General features: G+C 40.7%; 1 pseudogene across 1 annotated transcript; it reads left to right on the top strand.

Moving 5' to 3' along the window:
- Positions 1 to 3,850: 3,850 nt before the first annotated feature.
- LOC148879411 (S-adenosylmethionine decarboxylase proenzyme 4 pseudogene) lies at positions 3,851 to 5,374 on the top strand (annotated as a pseudogene). The gene has a single exon (XR_016105587.1). The product of XR_016105587.1 is annotated as an S-adenosylmethionine decarboxylase proenzyme 4 pseudogene (transcript).
- Positions 5,375 to 27,571: the final 22,197 nt, after the last annotated feature.

Consider the following 27,571-nt stretch of genomic DNA (forward strand, 5'->3'; position numbering starts at 1 on the left):
AAGTGTGACTCTGATGAGTGGGTTTTCTTATTTCTATACAATCCCATAGTCAAGTTATTTGGTCGGGAGATGTGTATTGTTGTGAATGGTTAATGGGAAGGTTGGGATTTTGTTCTCTTCTTTTCACGTAGTAAAAGTGGAGGATTTTGAGGCTTTTAATTATGATTTGATACTCTTTTAATCTGGATTTTGTTTTCAAAGTGGTGGGCCTATATACATTGCCAAGACCCAAGAGGGGTCTCTCTCTCTTTCTACAGTTATATTGGATAGGCATGATAGGTGTTTGTTAATTTGTTTGTGTAGTTTGCAAACTGCTAGTGTATGCGGAGAGAGTGAGTTGGTGAGGATGTGTTTGTGTTAAGTGAATGGTGATGCGCGCGGGTGCATGCGTGCGCGTGAGGCTCCCGAGGGGTGACTGGTCACTCAGATGTGGCCATGATGGGCTGCCACCAGCTGCTAGCCACATGATATCACATTCATCACACTTATACCAAATCATTTCCTTCGTCTCCTAAAAACTGCAAGGCTTATTTCTAACTCACAATTTCACATCATTACATTCCTAATTCCATTCTCTCTCTATTCTCTGCCATTATCGTTTTAGTTTAAATAGGGTTGTTTCAATTGTTTAATTAAACGTTGATAACTTGATTTTTTTTTTTTAAATTCAGATTCAATCTTAAGAGTGAAAAACACCCAATACTAGTCTTACAGATATGTGTACTTGGGAAAGAATCAAAGATAAGGAATCCATCATACAGTGAGTCCCAATAAGATTTTGAAATTCATTTTACTTTCATGATGACAACCGTGTAATTCCACTCCAATTGACGTTTTGATTTTGGTGTCAAAGATTAATTACAGAGCAAACCTTCAAATTCAAGGCCCCCACTGGTACACATAATATCCTTTATTAACGTATGTTATTACAATTTACAAACTAATGCTCTAAACACTGGTTGAACGAAAAATGGTGTTTCACCAAATATAAGATTTAAAAGCTAAACTTCTGCCCACAAAAAAAAAAGACAAAAGCTGAACCTCTGAGCTTAGCATGGTTCAATCATGGGGAAGTACACTGCAGTCCAATACAGAATTATGAAATTACAGTCCCCCATAGTGTACTAATAACTCCACCCATAAACTGCATTCTTATCAATCCATGGTCAGGATTCATCTCCTATATGATGGGGCTAAAGAATTCTAGCTGGACTGATCAGTCATTCTTCCGTTCTTTTTAAATCCAATTTAGAGACTGAACTACTTTTTCCGGGAGTCATCATAATAACAAGGAGGAACGACTGATCAATAATCTGCATTGCGCAAATCAATATTTTTCAATCGTCTGATGTCATTAATAGATAAATCATGATGTCATTATTCGGAAAAAATTAAAAGAATGGTTAAATGGTTGATGGCTTAACTGTCCTGCTTGATCGATCATTGACCCAATCAATATTTTTCAGTAATACAGCAGGTTAGAGATTGACCAGAATCAGGATTATGTCTGAATCACCATATCATCACTCCAACCAAACGGAACTGGACAATTGAAAAAAAAAATAAAAGTAAAGTAAAATACCTAGGTTCAACCATTTAATTAGTCATTGTGAATGGTCTAAGTGGCTAATTCAGACTATTTAATCAGGTTTTAATACATTCACAGTTACAAACCTGATTAACCACTCTAGTACGATAGTATCTAGGTTCCATGGCATCTGATTTGGGTATAATTTTGGTCTGAGTTTTAAAAATAGGAACCACCCCGTACCTATGTGGTCTTAGATTTCTAGACTTTTAATTGACTAATATATATAATGGTGTATGGAAAAAGTCCTTAGAATACCAACATAAAAAATGCAATGGGAGATGCATATGTAAAACCCAAAGTGTAAAACTCAATCTCACTTTATTGAACCACCATTTTTCTTTAACTCTCCTAAAAAAATCCAATGTGTGATATTCACTAGCATTTGCTAATTGTAAAAGTGCCATTAAATATTTTCTTGAATTTTTTATTAATTACAAAAGTTCCATTGGAAGCAATCATCAACATGTAATTATATTATTAACCCCTAGGGTTATCAATGATTCGGGTTGGACCTGATGGACCCAAATCAATTGGGTCAATTTGGAATAAGTTCCTAATATGTTGTCCCGGTTTTTGTTGGGTCGGAGCCTATTCTACCTAGTCACGAATTATAAATATATTATTTATATTGCATTTTTGTAAATTTGTTATATTATTTATTTTTTATAAAAAGCATGTATATATGATGAAAATAAATATATTATTCATTAATTTTAAAAAATTAAATTGGATTGGATCATATTCAAAAATCCGACTTCCCCATCGGATTCGAATTCAGACCCATGTTTTATCATATGCTATTGGATCTACAATTAATAGTGTCGGATCGGATTTGGATATACCCCTAATTCAAATCCGATCCAATCCATCTGCATCCCCAGTCAATTGATTGGGTTGAACATAATGGGCCTAAACCGATTGGGTTGGTTCAGTTTTCGATTCATGATATATTGTCCCAATTAATTTGGAGCTAGGTCTAAAATTATATACATTAAATTGGAAATTTGTGAGTCTAATGTGAGCTCGGGCTAGGCTACAATATTGGACTAAAATTTGTAGGGCTAGGCCCAGACCAAGCGTAAAGACCAAACTTAAGACCAAGCCTAGAATTTTTGGGCCAAATTAGGCCTTTTCATCTACATCTCTTTAACATCCCAATTGAAATCCATGAAAGAAAAGAAAATTAATATTTTAAAACATTTCCTCTTCTCTCAATCTCTCTCTCCAAGAATTCATCCAATTTCTCCCATCCCTCCCCCAATTTTCCCAACCCCTCTAATAGTACACACTTGTTAAAATGTCTTAGTTAAATGTTTTTTTTTATTTTATTAATTATTTTAAATTTATTATTTGTAATTGTAAAATTATTTATTTTAAAATTTGAGTAACTAATATAATTTAAGTATTTAATTATATTAACTAATATTAATAATTAATTGATTTACCATAATTAATAAATTAAGTTAAATTAACTAATTAAACAATACTAAATTAATTTGCTTCATTTATTCAAATAGTTAGCATCAAATCTACCTATATGAATAAAATTATTAAATGTGGTGTTATATTCTTATCAGTGTTATATATAAAAGAACATTTGAGAGAACAAAGTAGAGAAGTTGGGCCAACAGAACCCAAGGCCCAAACCCTATCATAATGTTTTTTTTTTCTTTTTTTTTTTTTCTGTTGATGGAAGAAAAGGCTGAGCTACACAAGACTGGGGGTAGCTCTTCCCCTCAAATCAGCATAACCCTATCATCATGTTGGTGAAAAGAGCATGTCCCCTAATTCTAAATCAAGGCCTAGATATTATTTTGTTTGTAAACAAATAAAGAAGTAATTCTTTATTAACACTACAACTGTAATTAAAGTCCATGGCAGATCTCACAGTTTACAAACTGTACTTCTCCTTCCTTAATCCAATAAATAGTTTCAAATTTTCAAATTGATTTAGCTCTAACAGAAAATTGACAGAATTAATTAATGGTAAAATATGAAGTTGATATCTAGACAGACGAAAGGAAGAGAAGATTACAAAAGGAAAAGAGAGAGAGAGAGAGAGAGAGAGAGAGAGAGAGAGAGAGTAATCCGTAATATCCAAATTCATACATGTGACTATATTAAATAAAATTGGGACTCCCACTACTAGAATGCGCGTGGGCGTGGGCTTAAATTCCATTCTCTCCATTCCTGTGTAATGAAGATCTCACCAAAATAATCATCCTCTCACTCATTATGTCTGCAATGATTCGTCTTGGTTGCCTCACACGCATGCCCCTCCCCTCCCTCATTCTCCTATCTCTCTTTCCATCCCTCTTCTCTCATTCTCTGCCCTATAAAATCACTCTCCTCTCTCTCACACCCTCCGCCCTTCCACTACTACCTTCCCTTCTTATAAGTTATTGCTATCTATAATCTGCCTCTCACATCTCTATCATCAACTACCCATTTCATGGCGCTCTCTGGGTTTGAAGGTTTTGAGAAACGCCTGGAGCTTCATTTCTCTGGCAACGACCCCCGGCCGGTGATTGGCATCGGCCTCCGACAACTCGACGTCAAAGCAATAGAAGAAGTCCTCGACGCTGTCCAATGCAACGTTGTATCGGCTGTCGGAAACCCATTCTTGGACGCCTATGTGTTATCGGAATCGAGCCTGTTCGTCTACCCAACCAAGATAATCATCAAGACATGTGGGACTACCCAGCTCTTAAAATCAATCCCTCCGCTGCTATTTCATTCTCGTCAGCTGGGTCTTCTCCTGTGTGGGTGCAGGTACACTAGAGGCAACTTCATATTCCCTGAAGCCCAGCCTTTCCCTCACACCAGCTTTAGAGAGGAAGTGGTGTACTTGGAGCAAAGGTTACCGAGCAATCTGTGTCACAGAAAAGCTTCCATTATGCCTTCCAAGGCAAACACAAAGATGTCATCACCAGTACACTCGTGGCATGTCTACTCTGCCAGTGATGAACACCGGATGGAGTTGGAAACATTTTCAAATGTGTTCACTATAGAGGTATGCATGACCGAGCTTGATCGTGTGCTTGCCCGTAAATTCTACCGACGGCCAGGAGACGGCAACTCCGGCGATGTGGCTGGGAAGGAGATGACGGAGTTGACGGGTATCGGCAACATCAACTCACGCGCGCTCGTGTGTGACTTCGCGTTTGACCCATGTGGGTACTCGATGAATGGCATTGATGGGGCCAAGTATTCGACGATACATGTCACACCTGAACACGGCTTCAGCTATGCCAGCTTCGAGTGTGTGGGATTCATCGACGATCGACACAACATCGGCGAGGTGTTGAAGGAGGTGGTCCAGGTTTTCCGGCCAGCAGCGGTGTCTGTATCAACCACTTGTGTAGACCAAGACCAAGAGGTATGGACATATGTTGCAGGTGCGCTCGAGCCTCTTGGATTGAGTTGCCGAAGTAGCCTGATGGACGAATTCCCGGCTGCAGGAAACATCTCGTTCCAAACGTTCACAACTCACCGGAAGTAATCGGAAAAGGTTTGTATTGTTAATATATCATGCATACAAAATGAGAGAGTGCCGTAGCCTGTAGAAGCTGAGTAAATGAAAATTATTACTATTTTTTTATAATGGATGACATAGGGGCATATGGGGTTTAAGGTGATTGCCCTTAGAAGGACAAGGGGGGATGACGTGGAGATTTCAATGGGTGGGATCATCATGGTAATGCACCCCACTTAGGTGTGGCACGCCTAAGATTTTGAAGATGTATAGTGGAGAAATGAATCCGTTTCTGGAGTCCTCTTCTTAATTTGTTTAGATTAATATATATATATATATATATGCTTCATTCTAGTACATAGATTATTAATATGGTTTCTATATCCACTAAACACTTGTAATTGCCAAATATCCCAACCTTTTAATTACTTCCATCTCACGATCTATGGATTCCCCTATGGATCAATTTGTTGGGTTAATATTTCCTTTCATACTTTTCTACTGGTCCAATGAAATATTGAAGCAGAGCACCAAATGGTTTGGGATGATTACATGAAAAATCCTATCCTGTAGGTGGCAGCAGCACCCATTCGGAGACTAGTGGGTCTCAGAGTTGAGTTGAGTGCTTTGTGCATGTCAGCTTTTTTGTGGAACAGTGTTAGAGACTTAGAGGTGCAATAATATATGACGAAACTGGACTCTGTATATAATAATTTAAGAGTTATTTTGAATCCCCGATTTGCAACCATAGCTCAAAGTTGTATATAATTGTATTTATCTTTGGGTGGTAAGATCAAAAATGTTCCCAAGGGTTGCAGATCTATACAAATTCAGTAGAACATCGATCTCTAACATGCAACGTGAGGAAAAAATTGAATTATTGATTCATGGAGTTATAGATTTACACAGTTTTGTTCATATAAGGGGGACCCACTACCAAGTGGGTCCAACGTATTTGTATTCTTCTTTCAGAAAACTGTAAACAATATGTTGGGAACAGATAAAGTAACTACTAGCTAGGCATTTGAATGTTGATGATCATTGATCATTGGATATGTGAGTGAAGTAAATTAACGTAGGAGGATATCACCAAAGTGGGTAATGGTGGATGCATGGATGCCATTTGGCAGCCCATTGCAGCAACCAAGGCCCACTCTCAGAAATTCACGAGACAAATGTTTTGACTCCTGAAATGTCAACGCAACATCCTTCTTCAAGGATTGCGGCTTTCAGTTGTTTCAAACGATACATTTTGGTTTTTGGACTACCTAGCCTAATGGGCTGGGTTTGGACCGTCTATGGACTTCACTTTACATTTCCTTTAGGTCAATCTTTGGGCTTGAATCAAGCTCTTGGCAGTCAGATCGTTATCAATTTTAAAGAAGGTATGAGCCTGATCCTGGCCCATATAGAGCCCGTACGTAATAGGGGGGCGCAGGAAAGGAAGCATCTTGTTCAAAGTTCAAAGGGGCATGACCTCTGGTTAATCTTCATACCTCGACGTCCAACATGATATACCATTGTTTGTATGTAAGTTTGGATGCCTTACTTTGAAACCTCAAGTAGCTTCATTTTTTTTTATTAACTACTGAAATAATTAAAAGTCTACACATATAATCAATCAAACTCTTCTGTGGTGGAATGAGATAGAAGATTGATAATGGTGGAGTGGAGAAGGCACTGGTAACAATTTAATCCTTGTTTATTTGTTCATTTTTATGGGGGGGGGTTCCCTCTCCTATGCTATGGACTTGGTAAAATCCAATGTGATTAAGCCGATTAATATTCATGTTCCTTCCTTTTCAGCAACACCAATAATGCATGTTTATATCTGCACATAACAATATCTCTAGGACAAAACTATTTATAATTTATGGACATTTTCTAAATAGTTATAAGTGGACAGTTTCTAAAATGAGAGTAAAAGATATACATGCCCTCTTTATGTCCATTGTATGCTTAGAAAAGAGGGATAGAAAACGTCCATTGAAAATTCCAGAAAGAAGGGATATTTTCTCTTTTATAGGTAGTATAGATATGTATTCTCTAAGTGGATATTCAATATTGAGATATTTTGTCTGAACTGGCTACAATTGTAATTACTCCTCTTTTATCTTAATCTAGTTTCAGTTAAACATGACCAAGCAAGCTTAGTTTTCCCAAAAAATGAACCCTTATGTCGACAATATTTGATCTTTTTGTCCTATTGGAAATTAGAACTTGGTTAGGAAGAAACAAAAGTATACATCAAATTTGAACTAGGAGTCTTGGATATGCTTGTTGACCAGCATTATATTTCTATAAATACTGTTGGGGTCATGGCTGAGTTGACCCTATCGGAAACGTGGCCGCCCAGTTATCACATGTGGCTGCCCAATTATCACTGGTCATGCCGGGCTAGCTCGGCCACATTGCTATACCTCGGTCGAGCTATGCTATTATGGTGGCCCCCCATCACGCTGGCCTAGCTCGGCCACGTCGGCATACATTGGCTGAGCTACACTATTATGGTGCCCTCCATCTTCTCCTTTCAGCCACGTCAACCACACATCACGTAGATGAGCACAACCATGGACAAAGACGAATAAGGAAGACAACTCCACCGGAGAATGGGACTTTATCCCAAATACTTGGCAGCTAACCTCATCTCGACAACCCCAGAAGCCCAATCCGATCAGGAAACAGACTATCCGGCTATAAAAAGGTACTCTATGCTCGAGGTAAGGGACGCTTTTGGACTTCGAACACCCACACTGCTAATTAGCCCAGACCAGCATCCCTATTACTCGGCCCAGCCATCCACCACCTCCTATTGACTTGAGCATTGGAGTACTTACCAAAGTGTAATTCCTCTGGCCTCTGACTTCTTTCTTGATCGTAGATCGTGAAGCGCGGCCTCGTCCTTGGAGCTCGGCCTCAACCTGCCAACAAGGACTATCTGATCACCTTCCTCGGTTCGTGCACTACCTCAAATTGAGCAACATCAGATTTGCGCCGTCTGTGGGAACGACACAAAAAGCCTTCCCCAAAAATCTCGTTCCTCGTCGCGCGATTAAGAAAACGAAAAGATGCCTAAAAACCAGTTTGAACGATCAGTTGGCCATTCGTCATCTCAAGAGAATCGACATCGTGACTCCCTGCACCAAGAAGTCTCGCAATCTTCAGTTGCGGTAGATCAAGCGCAATTCCGAGTCATGCAAGAAAAGGTTGATAGGATCTTTGAATCCATGCAAGCATTAGGATCTGCTTTGCCACCTAATCGGGTTATCCCCCCTCACGCCCCGACACGCGAAGGATGATCCTCGAACCGAGGACCCCAAAGCACGCTGGTCAGATGTAAGGGGACATGACTCGAATGCCCAGGCCACTACTCGTTCCTGTGGACGGGACTACCATAGCCAGACACATCAGTCAGTGCACATCCCCGCCAAAGAAAGTCTCGGCAAAAGGACACCACCCTTCGTGGTCTCCGTCGCCGAGTAAAGTTTGGTCAAGGATCACCCCACGCGACCCAAAAGAGAGTCGTCCACACTACAGCCCTAGAGAACAGAGATGTCGAGATTAAGGAGCTCCAGAAACGTCTGGAAGAGTTAGAGTTCACTTCCACCCATAACACCACAATTCCCACAGTGGACTAACCTCTACATGCCTCTATGCATATCACCAAGCAGCCACCCTTCGTCCAGGACATCATAAATGAGGTACCCCCTGTCGGATGGCGAGCTCCCCAATTCAACAAGTACGACGGGAACTCCAACCCCTTCGACCATATCGCAACGCTCCAAGCCCAAATGATGCTATATGGCACGTCAGAGGGACTGATGTACAAAGCCCTTGTAACCACGCTACAAGGCCCAGCCTTGGCATGGTACTCCTTCCTGCCGCCGAGGCCTATAGCACCGTGGGCCCAACTGGAGACTCAATTCCTGGCACAGTTCACAGCTAGTCAGAAGCATTGGAAAACCTCGGCTAGCCTCATGCAGGTTCAACAGAGAAAGGCAGAATCCCTTGGAGACTACTTGGCGAAGTTCAATAAAGAAGCACTCCAAGTCAGAGACTTAAATCAATCAGTTGTGGTGACGGCCATACAACATGGACTTCCACCCTTCCCCGTTCAACTTCTCCATCTCCAAGAATCATTTTCAAACGTTGGGCGTGCTAATGAGCCACGCACAGAAATATATCAACGATGAAGAGGCCTAGGCGCAGCTTAGAGATGAGGATGAGAAGTCCAACAGAAAAGGGAGAGAGAGCGACAATCGAAAGTCCGAGAGGTCAGACAAAGACCACAAGAGACAAGATTTATGAGCCAATCATAGACCTCGCACCCCTTCGCCGACCTATCGGAATTTCACGCCACTTAATATTTTGTGGTATGAAATTCTGATGCAAATCTGTGACCACAAGTACATCAGGTGGCCCTAGAAGATGAAGACTTAAAGTAACAAGAGGAGTCGAGACAAATATTGTGAGTTCCACAACGACCACGGCCACGATACGGAGAACTGTTTCAACCTATGCAACCACATCGAATATCTAATTAGGTGTGGTTACCTTAGTAGTTTCATAGATAGAAAGGAGAAGTCAACCGAAGAGGAACGAAGAGCGGATGAAGCTTGGCAACCCCCCCCCCGAGGCCCCCCAGTTGGCATCATCCACGTGATATTGGGAGGAACCTCATCCAGAGGGGAATGCATGTCGGAACGGAAAAGATATGCTCGGCTATGCTAGATCGATGACCGAGGTCACAGGAGGAGGCGTGGCATGTCTATCGCCTTCACACTCGATGACCTTCGAGGGGTCCAGACGTCGCACAACTACACCTTGGTCATCACAGCCGAAGTGACCAACTTTGAGCTACAGCGGATCCTAATTGACACAGGGAGCTCTACCGACATGCTATTTGAAGATGCATTTGAAAAGCTCAGCAATGATGGAGAACGGCTTACACCAATTAACACTCCCTTGATGGTATTTTCGGGAGAGTCCCTCTAGCCCACTGAGAGGATAACTCTTCCTCTCTTGATTGGAGAAGACGACGTGACTGCAACGGCCATGGTAGACTTCTTCGTTGTGCGTTGCCCCACTTCTTACAACGTGATCCTCGATAGGCCGACCCTCAATGCACTACATGTCGTAGTCTCAACATACCACATCGCCATGAAATTTCCAACCAAGTATGGCATAGGGGTAGTGCGCGGGGACCAGAAAACAACGCGGCATTGCTATCACTTATCCTACCGAGGACCACATCCGTTGACCGAAACATTGATGGTGGAAGCATATGATCTGCATGACGAAGTAAAGACGGTCCAAATTGGCTCCCTACTAGATGACCACCTCCGAGAGGAACTTGTTCGACTATTGAGGAATAATGTCGATGTATTTGCCTAGTCGGCAGAAGGCATGCCCAGAATTAATTCAAAAGTTATCACACATCGGCTGAACATCGACCCCCACCACTGACTTGTGAAGCAGAAGAAAAGAAACTTCACTACAAAGCGATGGCAAGTAATCGCTGATGAAGTATAGAATTTGCACGACGTCGGCTTCATTAGGGAGGTCAAGTATCTCGATTGGCTGGCCAACGTAGTGATGGTGAAGAAGGCTAATGGAAAGTGGAGAATCTGCATCGACTTCACTGACCTGAATAAGATCTGACCCAAAGACAGCTTTCCCTCTCAAGGATCAATCAACTCGTCAACGCAATAGCAGGACATGAGATCCTAAGCTTAACAGATGCCTTCTCAAGCTACAACCAGATCAGATGACCAGGAGCGAACGACCTTTATCACTGACCATGGCTTATAATGCTACAAGGTAATGCCTTTTGGCCTCAAGAACACCGGTGCCACCTACCAACGGATGGTGAATGAGGTATTCAAAGAACAGCTCGGAAGGAACGTGGAGGCATATATCGACAACATGCTCGTGAAGAGCAAAAGGCTGAGCACCACCTGGCCGACCTCTATAAAGTCTTTGACACACTTAGAAGGTACAAGATGAGGTTAAACCCAACCAAGTGCGCCTTTGGGGTTGGCTCCGGCAAGTTTTTGGGGTTTATGGTGACATAGAGAGGAATCAAAGCAAATCTAGAGAAGATAAAGCCCATCATTGACACGCCATCCCCCCCGAACCCACAAAGAAGTGCAATGGATCACCGGGAGAATAGCCACCCTTTCTAGGTTTATATCCAAGTCCGCGGGCCAATGCCTTCCCTTTCCAGGACTTCCATTGGACATAAAAGTGTGAGCAGACTTTCTAGGAACTAAAGCAATACTTGAGCTCACCGCCACTCCTGACTAAGTTGAGCCCAAGAGACGAGCTATTGCTCTATCATTCGACTGGGTATGAGGTCGTCAGCTCAGTATTGGTCAAAGAAGAGGACCGGGTATAGAGATCAATCTACCATACCAGCAAGGTCCTCAGCGGCGCAGAGACTCAGTACTTCAATCTCGAAAAATTGGCTTTGGCCCTCATCACCGCAAACAGAAAGCTCAGACCCTACTTCCAAGCCCACAGCATTCGAGTACCCACCAATCAGCCCCTTAAGCAGGTGCTACAAAGACTGAAAGTGTTGGGCCGCCTAGTCAAGTGGAGCATGGAGTTGAGTGAGTTCGACATCGAATACGTACCCTGGCCGGCGATCAAAGCCCAAGCCTTGTTTAGATTGCATCACAGAATGTACATTTACCGTTGAGGATCCAATGCCATTACCCCCAGCATGGACCCTCCATGTAGATGGCTCGTCGAACCAGAAGGGTAGCGGCACTAGCCTTATCCTCCTCAGCTTGGAAGATGTAGTGTTGGAACACACCCTCAGGTTCGAGTTCAAAGAATCCAATAATGAGGCTGAGTATGAGGCCCTAATTGCCGAGCTCCACCTTGTTTTAGAACTTAAGGCTCGATGAATCGAGGTTTTCAGTGACTCTCAACTCGTGGTCAACCAAACCCATGGTAGATCCCTTGATCCGACATCCGGTAGATCCCTCGAGCCGACATCCTTTCAAAGCTCGCTAGCTCACCACAGGCCGACCTTGACTTAAATGTCTGGCTAGACACGCTGGCCCAACCAAGCATCGCACCCTCAGCCATCCTCATCCTTCCAATGCAACATGACTCATCTTTGATGGACCCCGTAATCAAGTGTCTTTGAGAGGGCACTTCCCCGGAGGATTGAGCAGAAGCAAAAAGGCTCCAGCACAAAGCAGCTAGGTATTGCCTAATCCAGGGTCAACTCTATCGGTGTTCTCACACACTTCCAAACTTAAAGTTCCTCCCCCCGACCGAGGAAAACTATGTCCTTAGGGAAATACATGAGTAGCCCATAAGGTGCTCCGACAGGGATATTTCTGACCGACGATGAAGCAGGATTCCGTCCAATTTGTCCGGAAGTGCGATAGTTGCCAACGTCACTCTAATCTTCATCACCAGCCAACGACCCCTTTGCGGCCAATCACTAGCCCAAGGTCATTTGCCCAATGGGGAATGGACATCCTCGACCCTTTCCCCACCGCGGTTGCGTAGAAGACTTTCCTCCTCGTAACATGGACTACTTCACGAAGTGGGTAGAATCCAAAGCCCTGCCACGCATCACCGCCCACAATGCCCGAAACTTCCTTTGGCAAGGAATCATTTTCCGCTTCAACATCCCACGTGTACTCATCACAAACAACAAAATGCAGTTCACCGACAAGAAGTTCAAGGCCCTCTATGTCGATCTAGGGATCGACCTCCGGACTACTACGGTACACTGACTTCAAAGCAATGGGCAAACCAAGGTAACCAATCACATTCTACTACAAGACTGAAGACACGCCTAGATCAGGCCAAGGGAAGGTGGGTTAAGGAGTTATTAAGCATTCTCTGAGTTTACAGGACGACCCCGCGAACTACCACTAGAGAGACCCCTTTCAGTCTGACCTACGAGGTCGAAGCCATGATCCTCGTGGAAATAAGTTCCCCAACCCTTCAGATCGAGCTCTTTGACGAAGGGCAAAATGGCAAAGATCTACGCATAGAGTTGAACCTAGTAGAGGAAGCTCGGGACTGAGCACATGTGAAGATAGTTGCACAATAGTAGAAGATGGCACAACATTATGATTCTAACATAAGAAGACGCGAATTCAAGAAAGGCGACTTCGTTCTGCATAAAGTCATAGTCCCCACACCAGGAAAAGGAAAGCTCAGACCGAACTGGGAAGGGCTGTATAGGGTCACTAGAGTCCTCAGGCCAGGTACTTATAGACTTGAAGACCTCAAAGACCGGCCAATACTGAGGAGTTGGAATTCGAGAAACCTCAAGGTTTATTACCAGTAGACCTACAAGCAATAAAATTCTTCTTAAGTTACTTCTTCGACCTAGAGGCGCACACACCACACACACACATGCTAAGCCGCACTGCCAACTGAATTGACTCTGTCAATCCCCAAACGGTTGAGCCCATCACGCCCAAATTGGAAGCGCATTGCCGACAAGCTACCCGACTTAGTTAACAACAGCTAAGCCTAAACGTGGAGGAAGAATGCCCCCGCTCACCAAGGCCTAAGGGCGGTTGAGGAACTCCGCACAATTGCCAGCTCAATGGTCGAGCTAGCTGGGAAACGGCTAGCCCTAGAAGGGCCCAAAAGGCTCTCGAGACCAAAAACTAACCATCCCATGGCTGAGAGCTTAGGAACCGAAAGATCTCGGACAACTAAATCTTGGTTGCCATAAGACTAGGGAAGGCGAGGCATAACCTAGTAAGCTATGCTCGGCCAACTAAACCTCGGTTGGCATAAGACTGAGGACACCAAGGCATAGCCCAATCGACTATGCCTCAAATAACTAAACCCCGGATGGCGTAAGATGGGGGATGCCAAGGCATAGCTCGGTAGGCTATACCTTGGCCAACTACACCTCGGTCGGTGTAAGACTAGAGAAGGCGAGGCATAGCCCTGCAGGCTATGCCTCAAACAACTAAACCTCAACTGGCGTAAGACTAGGGATGCCTCGGCATAGCCCGGTCGACTATGCCTCAAACAACTAAACCTCGGTCGGCGTAAGACTGGGGACGCCAAGACATGGCCTGGTTGGCTATGCCTTGGCCAGCTACACCTCGGTTGGCGTAAGACTGGCCTAGCCCAGCCAACGGAATCACATACATATAACAACGTATGATCGGGCAAAACCACTAACATTCAACCAAAAATTGTTCATTACATCGTTTGAGGCTTGGCATATCGAGCCCAAAAAAAAAGATAAAAAAGGGGAACACAAAAAAATATATTTAACAGAAGGCAGTCGATCAATCCTCTACCAAAGAATCAATAGCATCATCGACAGCTTCAACATCATCCTCGACTCCCTCGGCGGATCCTTGCGGAGAATCCGAGTCAAAAGTGCCCTAACCCTACGACTCATCGGCCAACTCCAGGTGGCGGCTAAGGATCCTTCGTCGGAAGAGATTGAACCCAGTCGCGAAGGAAGTCTGGACGTACTCGTCCATTTGTAGTGGCATCTCCTCCGATGCCTTGTACTCGTTAATGGCTTCCTCGGCGGCCTCTTGCATCAACCTGTCCCGCTCAGCCTTGAGCTCGACGATCTCTCGCTTCAGCTTCCGGAAAAGATTAGCCTGCTCGACCACCTCCCTCTCCAATGCAACCGATCGCTCCTCGACAGCCTGAAGCTCGACCAACTAGGCCTTCTACCGTAGGTACTCGGAATGCTCCCGCTCGTACACTGATCAAAGGTCTCGAAGACAATCAACCAGCACAACCTCCACACAAGCATTCTATAAAACACAAAGAATAAGCATACCAAAGAAGAGAGAAAAACACAAGGATTAAAAAGAAGAGGATTTTACCTGGGTAGCAGACCGTGGCAGCACACACTCCAAGGCTCTGCTACCGACCCCGACCGATTCCTGAGCTATGGACATTGTCATGATTCCCTGCAGTAATTGCTCAGGAACCCCAGGCGTCTCTAGATTGTCATCTACACGAACCAACCACCTCGGCACGTGTAGACCCGAGTTGCTGCCTACATTAGTCGCCGATAGTACAGCAGGACGACGGACCCCTTCGGGGTCAACGACGAAAACTTCATCCTCCTCAGCCTCTCATTGCTAAACTCTTCTTCGTCGATGAGCCACCCTGTCCTTGGATCATGGCCGCTCCTCTGCCTCTGGACAAGCCTCCAGTTGCACACCAGCTCACTCCTGCCTTTGTCGGAGCGCCTTCATCCGACGAACAATCTCTTCCTCGCTGGCCATACTCACACTTGCTACGGAGGATACCCAAGATAAGTACAAAGCAGGCAAAGTAAATTTAACTCAAATAATAGAAGTAAAAGAAATAGACCGGCCACCCTTTCCATCAGCCTGACGAGCATCAGCATCTCCGAGCATGTGTATGCGATAACGTCAACTTCATGGATCATGCTTAGGGCCAACCTCTCCTCCCATGTGAGGGCCAACCATTGGTTCTGCGACAGAGTCGTCCTCGGCCCCCGTAGCTTGGCAGGAAAAGGGAAACCCCCAGGGAAACGCACAAAGAGTAATGACTCCTTCCAATGCTTCACGGAAGAAGGGGCCCCGACCAACGACCAGATATTCCGTTGGGTGGAGAAATAATAATAACCCAGCTGGTGGTGTTTTGGTTGGAGCATAAAGCTCACCATCCCCAGGGTTAGTTCAATATCATGGATGGCATAGTAGGACATAAGGCCGAGCAAAAATCTAAAGGAGTTTGGCATTAGTTGCATAAGCAACACCCTGTACCAGTTTAGCACCTCAACGAACCCCTCGCTCAACGGGAACCTCAGCTAGTCTCCAAGCTATGCTCATAAACACAAAGCTCATTGGGTTGAGCATCAATAGCCATTTCCCTAGGCAGTGAGCACCTTATTTGGTATTCCACGAAAATGGCATACGTAGCTCGGATCCGAGCCATATCCCCGGGTGTTAAGACACCGGACGTGGTACCGAACCGGCCGGTGTTATGGCAGCCCCCCATCACGCCGGCCTAGCTCGGTTGAGCTACACTATTATAGTGCCCCCCCCCCCATCTTCTCCTTTTATCCACGTCAACCACACGTCACATAGATGAGCACAACCATGGACAAAAACGAATAAGGAAGACAACTCCGCCGGAGAATGGGACTCTATCCCAAATACCTTGGCGACTAACCTCATCCCGACAACCCCGGAAGCACAACCTGATCAAGATACGAACTTTCTGACTATGAAAAGGTTTTCCATGCTCGAGGTAAGGGACATTTTTGGGCTTCGAACACTCACAATGCTAATTAGCCTAGACCAGCATCCCTATAACTCGGCTCGGCCATCCACCACCTCATACCCAAGGGTAATTCCTTTGGCCTCTGACTCCTTTCTTGATCGCAGATCTTGAAGCACAGCCTCGTTCTTGGTGCTCGCCCCAACCTACCAGGAAGGACTATCTGATCGCCTTCCTCGGTTCATGCACTACCTTAGATTGAGAAGCATCAAATACCATCATCAATTGCTATGTTTTACTTAAAAATCTTTATCCAGCTTTTCTAGTGTAGGTTGCAGGTCAACCATTAGATCTGAACTGGGTCATCCATATGAAGAAAACCCTCTCTTTGGGAAGAAACGTGAAGTTCTTGCCTTTCGGAAAGCTATGCTGTTGGCTTTGCAGATGAAATCGAATTCCCTTGTATTTGAGGGAGATGCTAAGGTTGTTATTGATTCTTTGTTGGAGGTGTATGTTTCACTTCCTTGGTGGATAAACACTATTCTTACCGATTGCAAAGAAATGCTATCACATTTCTCCTACTATTCAGTGGTTTTTGTGCATAGTTATTATAATAAGGTGGTTCATAAACTCGCCAAATTTGCTCCATCTTTAGATAGACCTTTTACTTGGGCGGTCCTCCCTTCCTTACTTTTGGAGGCCTTGAATTTTGATGTATTCACTGAATAGTGTTATCCTTTGCAACACCCCAGCAAATGGGGCCAATAACCATAGTTTTAAATTTTGTTGTTCAAGAAAAGAAGTTTTAAATGTCAGAAATTTCATCTATTTTGGTAGCTTTTTCATGTCCACGTTGTCTGATAGTTTTCACCAGCTAAATGATACCATTAGATTAATTATTAAAAGTAGGGGTGGATTCCAGCCGAGCCAAGCCGAATAGTATTAGGCTCGAGCTCAGCTTGAGACTATTCTAAAAGGCTTGAGCTCGAGCTCAAACTCGGTTCGAGTCAGAACCTTGAGCTCGAGCTCGGCTTGAGTCAAGAGTTCATAAGTTCGAGCTCGGCTCGGTTCGTTTTATATTTTATAAAAATATTTAGAAGAAAAAGTTATATATAATTTGTTTTATATTTAACAAATTAAGAATTTATATATATATTCTAACCGGATTGCAAGCCTCACAAGCCGAGCTCTAGTAGGACCGAGCTTGGCTCGTTTAATAATCAAGCCATAGAATTGGACTCGAACTCGTAAAAATCAAGCTAAATCAAGCTCGAACAGTTTGTGAAAAGATCAACTCGTTACCACCCCTAATTAAAAATCAAATAATGGACTGGATAATAAGATCAAATGATCCAAGAAGTGGTCATTGATGAGGGTCAATCAACGCTAAATCCCTATTGGCAATGACAAATCGGAGATCGTTGGATGAGATTGGTAGGTCGAATTCGCAAGACGAAATATGTCAGAAAGTTCGAGGGAATGACTCGGGCAAGGGATTCCGATGGTCAAATTAGCACGGAGCTGATGAGGTGGATGAAAACTAAGCAGGATGTCGGAATAGAGAGATAATACCTTTTGAGGGTGAAGGGTCCCCTTTATATGGACCTTGAGGCTTGGTTTTAGCATGCCCGATACGTTTGAGATGATAAGGATTATCCATCTGTTGCCTACGGAGCACGCTCGCACAATGTCACGGTGGTCTTTATTTGATTCCTCGTGAAGAAGGAAACAGGCTTATTGTTGCGTCCAAGCACATTTGAAGGGCGCTAAGTGGTGCGAACCACTGTTTTCAAAACCGGACCGGATCGGACTGGACGGTTGGATCGGAAAAACTGGAAATCGGTCACTTGATCGATTCCATTTTCCTTTAAAATCATTTTTTTCCTCAAATCCATTGATTTTGGTCAACACACCATTGAACTGGTCGATTAACTGTTTGAATAATTTTAATCATTTTTTAATTTTTTAATTTTATTATTTTTTCATCAGAACGAACCGGCCATTCGGGTTGAACGATCAGACCGCTTGAACCAATAACCGGATCCTTGACCGATTCAGTCACCGGTTCTTTTTTAAAAACATGGTGTGAACGATAAAAAGGGACGTATCACATAGGTCGGAATCTTCCACAGGTCGACGTGATCCCCTAGGTCACTGATTGCCCAGGTCGGAGAGTTAGGTTAGGGTTCGTGACAGTCAATTGAGTGTTTTAATCTGCTGGTCTTCTCTTAAGCGAAGTTATAAGCTAACCTTCCCAAGATGGGTCATGCCAAATGGTGTTGAGGGCTAATTCACCCCTCATCAGTCATAGCCTTGAATCCGATTTTGCGCCCAAAAATTATTCAACCTAGGTTTGAATTGGATGGTCAAACTGTGTGACCTAAAACTGATGGTCAAAAGGGGTTCTGTTTTTGGTCCGTTTTTCAAACAAACTTGTTTAAAACCATTAACATGTGCAAATAATTAAAGGAATTTGGATTTCATCCACACAGAATACACCGTTTTCATGCACGGCTGGAAGGGTTGTGAGGACAAAATCCAAAGGTCAAGTAAGGACATAAATGTAAAAATTAAAAAGATGAGAAAACATTTTTATCTTTAGAGTGTGTATGGTTCCATTTAAGTTTATTCAGTAAAGGTTTATTGATGATGCCACATAAGCGCTATCTCAACATTTTCTCTCTCGTTCTTCTCTATGCATCGAAAATGTAAAACGTGAACTTTGATTTATGTGTATGCCAGCCATAAAAGTTATTTTTTGAAACTTCTACAAACGGCTAGACGTTTATTCATTGCTACGCTGAAGTGGCGCTTAGTTGTCGTAAATGACTGTAATTAATGCATTTCTTGGTTTTATTAGCAAATAAAATACAAATATTTAATCAATAAACATAAACAAAACCAAACGCATGCTCAATTATTTTACTATATCTCTTCAAATATCTTAACTTATTAATAGGATGTAAAAATTAAAATATGTACAACTTCGATTTATAAATAGCAAGCATAAGTTGCTATTAAAATATTCTGATTTTTTTAAGCCCTGGTCTAACTTTTGTGGCCTGCATAGAAAACAACGCTTAGTGTATAGAATATAGAGAAATAGATATATAAATTACAGATTCGATTATTATTTTTATTGAATACCGAATGCAAAATTTGGATTCAACAAGAAATCAAGTCTAAGTACAATCAGGCCTACTATCAGAGACAATGAAAGGAGGGGGACCAATCCAAGATTCGGATAGTCCCACATTTAGAGCATGTTGAGCTACATTATGGGCTGGAATCCTTTACCTATGAACATAAGAAATAATACTACCCTTTTGTTAACTGAGACAATACCTGCGTTCATTTATGATTGTATGGAGCGTCCCCTTTAAATGTAAAAGCGACTGAAGTTCATGTTCAGGTTCCTGGGCTGTCCCACGGTCTGGGCCTAAATTGCAAGTCCTGGCCGAGCTTATAGGGTTTTTTTGGGCCTAATAAAAATTTTAGTTATTTAATAATTTTAAATTAGATAACATATCATACATTAAAAAAAGTATGGCAGAAGCCATATTAAACTGGAATCAGTCAGGCTTTGAGCTATTGCACAAAAAACTAAGAAATGGGCCTCATTTATAGGAAAAGGTTGGGAAACCTATACTCAATAGCAAACACAGCCTTAAGGAATATGGAACTTGAAACAATACTCAATAGCAAGTGCAACAATTGAATTCCATATTGCTTAGGAATGAGAATGGAAGCCCTGCCTTCATGGCTTCATCCATATAAGACCATTCTACGAGGACAACTCTCATGCTTGAATCGACTCATGTGATGGCATATTTGTGATTCATGCGTTAACACATGCATCATGTCAACTCATGTGTTTACTAGTGGAAGGCACATGTGCAATTAAGGTCCTATTCGCTTTTCAGATTTTGAGGGGAAAATCTGGGTAATGGGATTTTGGTTCCTATTGGCCGAGATATACATGTTCTTTTATTTTTTTCAGAATTCATTTTTCCATATAAACAACTTTCTCACTAGGGGAAGTTGCCAATACTTGGATGGGAAAAAACTGCCCCTTTTAATAATAATTTTTTATGGATAAAGTAATCATTTATCTCATTTACCTAGGAAATAAAAGAACATTGATAAATGTAATTATTCGGGTAAGTGCATTTACCCAAGTAAATAGCTTTCCAGAAAAATGAATGGGAGAGAATGATAAAGATATAAGTTGATATTGCATGTCAATTTTTCTTGCAAATATGGACGATATGTTAATATGTTTTATATTTTATATAAAATAAAATATATAATATATTAAGTGTAAATTTATTATAGGGTCTAGGGGTGATGACACTTGGCCCCCCCTCTGATGGTTGAGGGGAAAAACCCTTGAAAATGACGGAAACGAGTGAACTTAAGGCTTGCAAAGAGTACAAATATAATATATGTAAAGTGCATCAACTTATATTTTGTATTATTTTGTATGTATTTGTATTCTACATATTTATATTTAGGGGTGTCAATTTATTGTGTTTGGATTGAATCCAATCCGATTCAAACCTTATCAAATCAGACTTGAATGATCCATTATAATTATTAGATTGGGCCAATCCAAAATAAATTGGTCCATACTTTTATTGGTCTGAATCGGACCTAAACCAAATTTCCAATAATCTGATCATGAGGTTAAATCCTTATCCAATTCGAAATCAACCAAAATTGAAGCCGGCATAAAATCACTTTTATGAAAGTACTTTTACGAAAGCACTTTCACAAAAATACTTTTAGAAAAATACTCTTATAAAAGTAATTTTATGAAAAATACTTTTACGAAAGCACTTTTACAAAAGAACTTTTACGAAAGCACTTTTACAAAAGAACTTTTATAAAAGCACTTTTACAAAAGTACTTTTAGAAAGCACTTTTATGAAAGCACTTTTATAAAAGCACTTTTATGGAAGTACATGTATAAAAGTACTTTTACAAAAGTACTTTTAAAAAGCACTTTTATGAAACCACTTTTATAAAAGTAGTTTTACGAAAGCATTTTTGCAAAAGCACTTTTATGAAAGAACTACGAAAGTAGTTTTATAAAAGCACATACGGAATTACTTTTTATAAAAGCACTTCTACGGAATTACTTTTATAAAAGCACTTCTACGGAATTACTTTTATAAAAGCACTTATGCGAAAGTACTTTTAATAAAAGCACTTCTACGGAATTACTTTTATAAAAGTACTTTTACAAAATTGCTTTTTGAATGCTAAAAGGGTATATTTTTGTAATTTTCAGAATGTATTCATTTTAATATATTTTTGTAATTTTTTATATGTTTTGTTTTTTATATAATTTTTTATATTTCATTCAATTTAGATTGAAATTGGATTCAAACCAATCCATTTACATTTTAATGAATTGGATTGGATTTGGTTTGTATTGGATTTGGACTGGATTGGTTCCAGCCGATTTGTAAGTGGACTCACATTGGACTGGATTGGTTAGGACCAAATCCAGTCCAATTGACACCTCTATTTATATTTGTATTTGTATTATTTCCAAAGTGAGCGTAAGGAATGCTTTTGTTTCCCAACTGTAGAAGAAAGAAGTCATGCCGTTGCTATAGAAAGAAATCTTTTCCACTTTATACAACAATAACTCGTATCCTCTGCTCTTCCACTTCAGAAGATGAGGAGAAAACTGGTGGGCTCAGTTTGGAAGAAGTACAAATACAAATATGCATAGTGCAAAACCTTATATTTTGTATTATTTTATATACATTTACATTGTAAATATTTGCATTTTTACTCCTTCTAAACTGAGTAGTAGGAAATGGGAGGGGAGCCATATGAACGTTAGCTGATTATCAATTGAAGGGTAGAGAGAGAGAGAGAGAGTGAGAAGTAGAAGAAAAAGGGAGGGTGGTGGAGGAGAAGGGAGATGGGCGACGACCGACAGGCGTGCAGGATTGGATTTAACAAGAATAAGGAACCAATCAGCAATCTCAAGAAATGTTTAGCTTATCTACGTACCGGTGGATTCCTGGAGCTGGAGGAGTTTATCTTTGTATCCGACTTGATAATCGTCGTCAAGATTGTCCATTCCATTATTCAGTGGATATGAGTCGGTCTTATGTGCATAATTGGGTTTTAGTTTTTACATGGTCCTCCGACCTCAAGGTTATGTTTGGTTTGAAGAAAAAGGTAGGGAAAGGTAAGAAAATATTTACAAATCTTGTATAAGTTTCTCTACCTTTCCCTATTTTTTCCTTCAAACCAAACAAGTAACTCACCAGCCGGAGCAATCAGCAGAACTGCCGATCAACCTCAATAGCAATTGCGTTCGTTGATAAAAAGAAAATATCATCCGTTGCATGTATCTAATGGCCGCATGGTGCAGTCTTCATGTTTCAGCTTTGGGTAATTTCCCAGCACCATTACCTTTCCTGCTGTAGTTGCGCAGTAGCATGGTAGAATTGATACTGCTGGTTGGCCACTTGTGAATGCTTGAGAAATTATTTAGGCCCCATTTGTTTTTTAGTAAGTTATTTATCCGAGTAAATACAATTAAGAACTTACTCGGATAAGCACATTTATCCATGTTCTTTTATTTCTCAGGTAAATATGGTAATGACCATTTTAGTCATAAAAATTCATTATTGAAATGGGCATTTTTGTTACATTCAAGTGTTATCAATTTTCCTCCTAAGTGGGAAAGTTATTTATCCATCTAGGAGATGGGTATCACTTTCCTGGGTAAGTGATGCACAGGAAAATAAACTTTCCCTGGTCCCCACATCAACCTAAAAAGTTAACATAGGATTCTTGGTCAATGGGAACCAAAATCCCATTGACCAACTTCCCTCCTTCTCAAAAACCAAAAAAAGAATACTCCCTTAGTATTTGATCAATTGTTAACAGGATTTTCAGTGGATCATGTATTAATTTAATTTAACGTAAAAGACTTAAACATACCTTCAATTTTTATTAATTAAAGCATACCCTCAGTTTTTCGAAAGGACTTAAAGATACCTTGTATGGTAGAACGACAATTCTGAACTTCAAAGTATCCACCCTCCATCGATGAAACATCATATGTGAATTCATTTTAAATTTCTAAAATTCTATTTTGCCCTTTAGACAGAGCTTGGAAGGAGTACAAATGCAAATATGTAGAGTGCAAAATCTTATATTTTGTATTATTTTATATGTATTTATACTGTACATATTTGTATTTTTACTCTATCCAAACTGAGCCTTTAACACATGAGACTTTCTTGTTTTTTCATCAACCTGCCATTTTTTTATTTTTATTAGACAGAAAAATCGACTTGAACTGACGAATTGTTGGTCAACGTTGAGGCCTGTATAGAGGGTTTAAATTGGTGTGAGAGTTTGACTTGAACTGGGTGGAACTTATCAAACAGTCTCGAGAGGAGCCTTCTGATTCCAAATAAAAGTAATATCCACTATTGACATCTAACGTTGGAATCCGAATAGCCAAAATTTGGCTTGAATTAATTGAATGAGGTTCATCGATCAACCTCTGCATACTCGGATTTATAACCTCTGTGGTTCTTTGGAAACGTTGAAAGAAAATGAAAGATAAAAAATGCCATAAAGTATCCGTAAGTCCTTCCGAATCAATTAATGAAAATTGAGGGAAAAGAGGGCTCGTTCTTGTCTTCATTTTCAATCCCATTGAAACTGTATGGCTCTGTCATTCTTTCTACTGTCACCTCAACCTCAGGTGATTCCTTTACGTTAGCTAGGAAGTCTTATTTACTTTGTGTTATAGACTAAGAAGAATGAATGATATATAATCTCGAAGATGTTGGGAAGTGAACACAATAAGATTCAGTGAGGCCTGTTTGTCTTGAGCTAATATCTTCATTTACTAGTTCATGCTTGCTTTTTATGTCGATTGGCGAGTTCTCAAACCAGATCTGCCGCCAACCCAAGCTGCTCCTACTTCCACCGCCACACCCCACTGGAATCTCCTTTCCGAAGCCTCCCACTGATACTATCAAAAGCGCTAGCTAGAGAATGTTTCTGATTTAGATGGTGTTTGGTGTCCATGTAGCTTTTCGAAGAAATGGTGCCAGTTCAGTATTGTAAATACGTTTAACAAAAAAATGTCTAAAAGTTATTTGGTTGAGCTGTTTATCTGATATATGGCTCTCTCGAAAATAGTGAGAATCGTTTATAAAAAACACTAATTTTGATATTTTTCATTTTTAAGACTGATTTTTCACTGTTTGGCTTATATGGTGCCTAAGGGCACTGAGGTGTAAAAAAAATCATACAAAATATTTAAAGTAGATTTTGTTTCGTTTTTCAAGACAAAATCATACAAAATGTTTATCTTATAAACACCATTGGTACCAAACAACCCCTTATTGTTTTGTTCCGATTAGAGAAACTGAACTGAAATAGTGGGATGGGTGTTGACAGACTTAAGGCTCAGTTTGAAAAGAGTATGATCACAAATTTATACAGGGCAAAACCTTGTATATTGTATTATAAGCTTTGTATTTGTATTTATACTTTTTTCCAAAATAAATCTAAGAGTCAGATTTGTTTTGTTAAAGTGTTGGAATCTGAAAGATGAAAGTTTGGGAGAAGTTAAGTATGACTACCATCAAAGTAAAGTACAGGGTAGCTATTTATAATTTACTCTTTATTACATATAATACAAAAATATTATATATTTGATAATACATATCTAGTTATACTTGCAGGCCAGGCTAAAATTATTGGGCCCAAGCCTGGCCCAAAATTTTCAAGCTTAATTCAGGTCCAGGCTGAACCGGGCTGTATATCAAGGCCTGGAAATTTATGGGCTGGGTGAGGCAGAGACAAGAATGACCACCCCTGGTAGCTCTTGTCTTGTATGTCATACTCTTAACCCCCAACCCTCCTGGCAACGGGAGTTGATTCCAAGGTGATGTTTGGCACCAATTATGATTTCTTAAAAATCACTGCCATGTCAGAGGCACATCAGTGTTAGAGTAATTGGTGCCAAAATTTCTGTATGATTGACCAATTTAGAAGATTTTCAAGAATTTGGCCAAAAATCGATTCTTGAAATTAGCCCTTTTCAGCGATCATCTTTTTTTGGTGATTTCCTAATTTCTTGCTGATTCTGACCTTTTGAGGATGACATGACATTGAAGAAAAACTCTGATACAAAAGAACTAGTACCAAACAGATTAAAAAATCGACTTACATGATAAAATTAATACCGAATAACAAAATTTACTAATTTTTGAAAAACCATTTCGATAAGGAAACACAAGCCTCTACTAAGTAGTAGAGGAATAAAGAAAGAAGACATACCATCCTGTATATGATAGAAACTGTCATTATTACAATTATTTCTTTTCGCTAGCGGAGGAATTCTTTAGCAATAATCTTAGTCAAACATTATTGAGTTTGTGTGTACCAAAGGGAGGTTGGGTGGGTGGAGCCGTGGAGGTTAATGGGTGTTTTGTAGGATTGACAGCAAACCAATATTTCAATTATCACTTCTTTCTCTCCTCAGTCCTCTCCCTCTTTATCACGTGAAAGGGGGGATTCATTGATGGAATGATGTTTGGATGCGACTAACATCAACACCATTGTTGCTTAAATTAAATGCCTCCATAAATATCTCTGTCAACTCCACAAGTTAGCATTTATGGAAATGTAGTTCACAAGTCTCCAGGCTCCGGGCATTATTATTGTTGGAGGAATGCTATCGAAGCTTTTGCTCTGATTCAGTCTTTGATATTATGAGAATTTAGACCACTGTTTGGTTTCTGGAGACTGATATCTGCCTTACATGATTAGTGCATTTTGAATTCATTATTGGTTCGTTTTTTGGACAGCAGTTAAGTGGTCTGGTCCAAAGGGGGTTGTCGTTTGTCAATGGGCCGGGTAGAATTTGGGAAATTTGATATAAATGTCCATGCTCTCCTTTATTGGTGGTGGCACTCTAATCTAGGATGCAATGAAACAGAAATCTGGGAGTTTGCTCCTCACATAATATATGTGCGACTCATACATCACACTAACCTTAGCCGTGTATTGAGAATATCTCTCGTATTTGATTTTATCATTCTTGGGAAGACATTTTTAATAGGACTGTGATGTGCTGTAAGGTTGGTGTGAGAGTGAGACACGTTTTTGGAGAAGCAATTCCAGTTTTTCTTCCTTGGGCTTTTTCATAAGAGTGTGTTTGGTGTCTAAGTGTATTAATTTACTGAATTATGATGTTGTGAATCTAAAAGGGGAGATATTTTAGATAAAACCTATGGTACAGTAATTTGTTATGGGTTCAAATACATAGGTAAGGGCGTCAATGGACCGGTTTTGGATTGAAACCCATCCAGTCCTAAATCAATTCAGACCTGGTCCGTCTGTAACAAATTTTTATTGGATTGGATTGGATTAAGTCAATATCTGGTCCATCGATATAAGATAAGAATATATGTGTCAATAGACTGGGTTTATGTTGAAACTAGTCTAAGTCAAAATGAATTTGAACAGATTAGATGGTCCAGACATTGAATTGGACCAATCCAAATTGGTTCAAAACATTCATTGGATTGGATTGGACCGGGTCCGTTTATAATGGACTCACATTAGACTGGATCGGATTGGACCAAATCCAGTCCAATGGACACCCCTATGCTACATAGGACTATTAAGTGAGAACCCCCCCCCCAAAAAAAAAAAATACAGTACTGACCAAACCAATTATGTCAATCATAGTTCTTTAGTTTGCGTCCTGATTAATAATTGGGTCAAGACTTATTTTTTTGTTCCAAATTGATTATGTACTTAATAATATATACACAAGTTTTCTTGCAATTCTTGTTATAATTAATGCTTGGAAAGACAAATTTCATAGACAATATTTAAGATAATTTTGATATATATATATACCGATCAGATCCAATTATCCCGAAGTAACTGGTTCGATTATTGATCAAACTAATCAATAATCAATTCAGAACTGGTCCACCTTGTACTGAACCAGAACCAATTAGGGTTGTAATTTACACCGGGTTAGGTGGGGTTGAGGCTAATCCTAAGTTTTAAACCCCTAACCCAACTCTAATCCTAATCCTAACTAAATTCCTTCAACCTTAACCCAACCCAACCTTTCAGGTTCGGTTGAGATCGGGTTCTGCCCAACCCAACATTCTTCCTATCTCTTAAATTTTTATAAAACTATTTAATCCTATGTTTTATTAGTATTTGTTTGTTGATGTTTTTATTAGTTTTTTTAGTACAAAAGTGAAAAA

Source organism: Nelumbo lutea, chromosome 1 (assembly GCF_056320005.1).
Source record: "Nelumbo lutea isolate HS-2025 chromosome 1, American lotus-T2T, whole genome shotgun sequence".
Lineage (NCBI taxonomy): Eukaryota > Viridiplantae > Streptophyta > Magnoliopsida > Proteales > Nelumbonaceae > Nelumbo > Nelumbo lutea.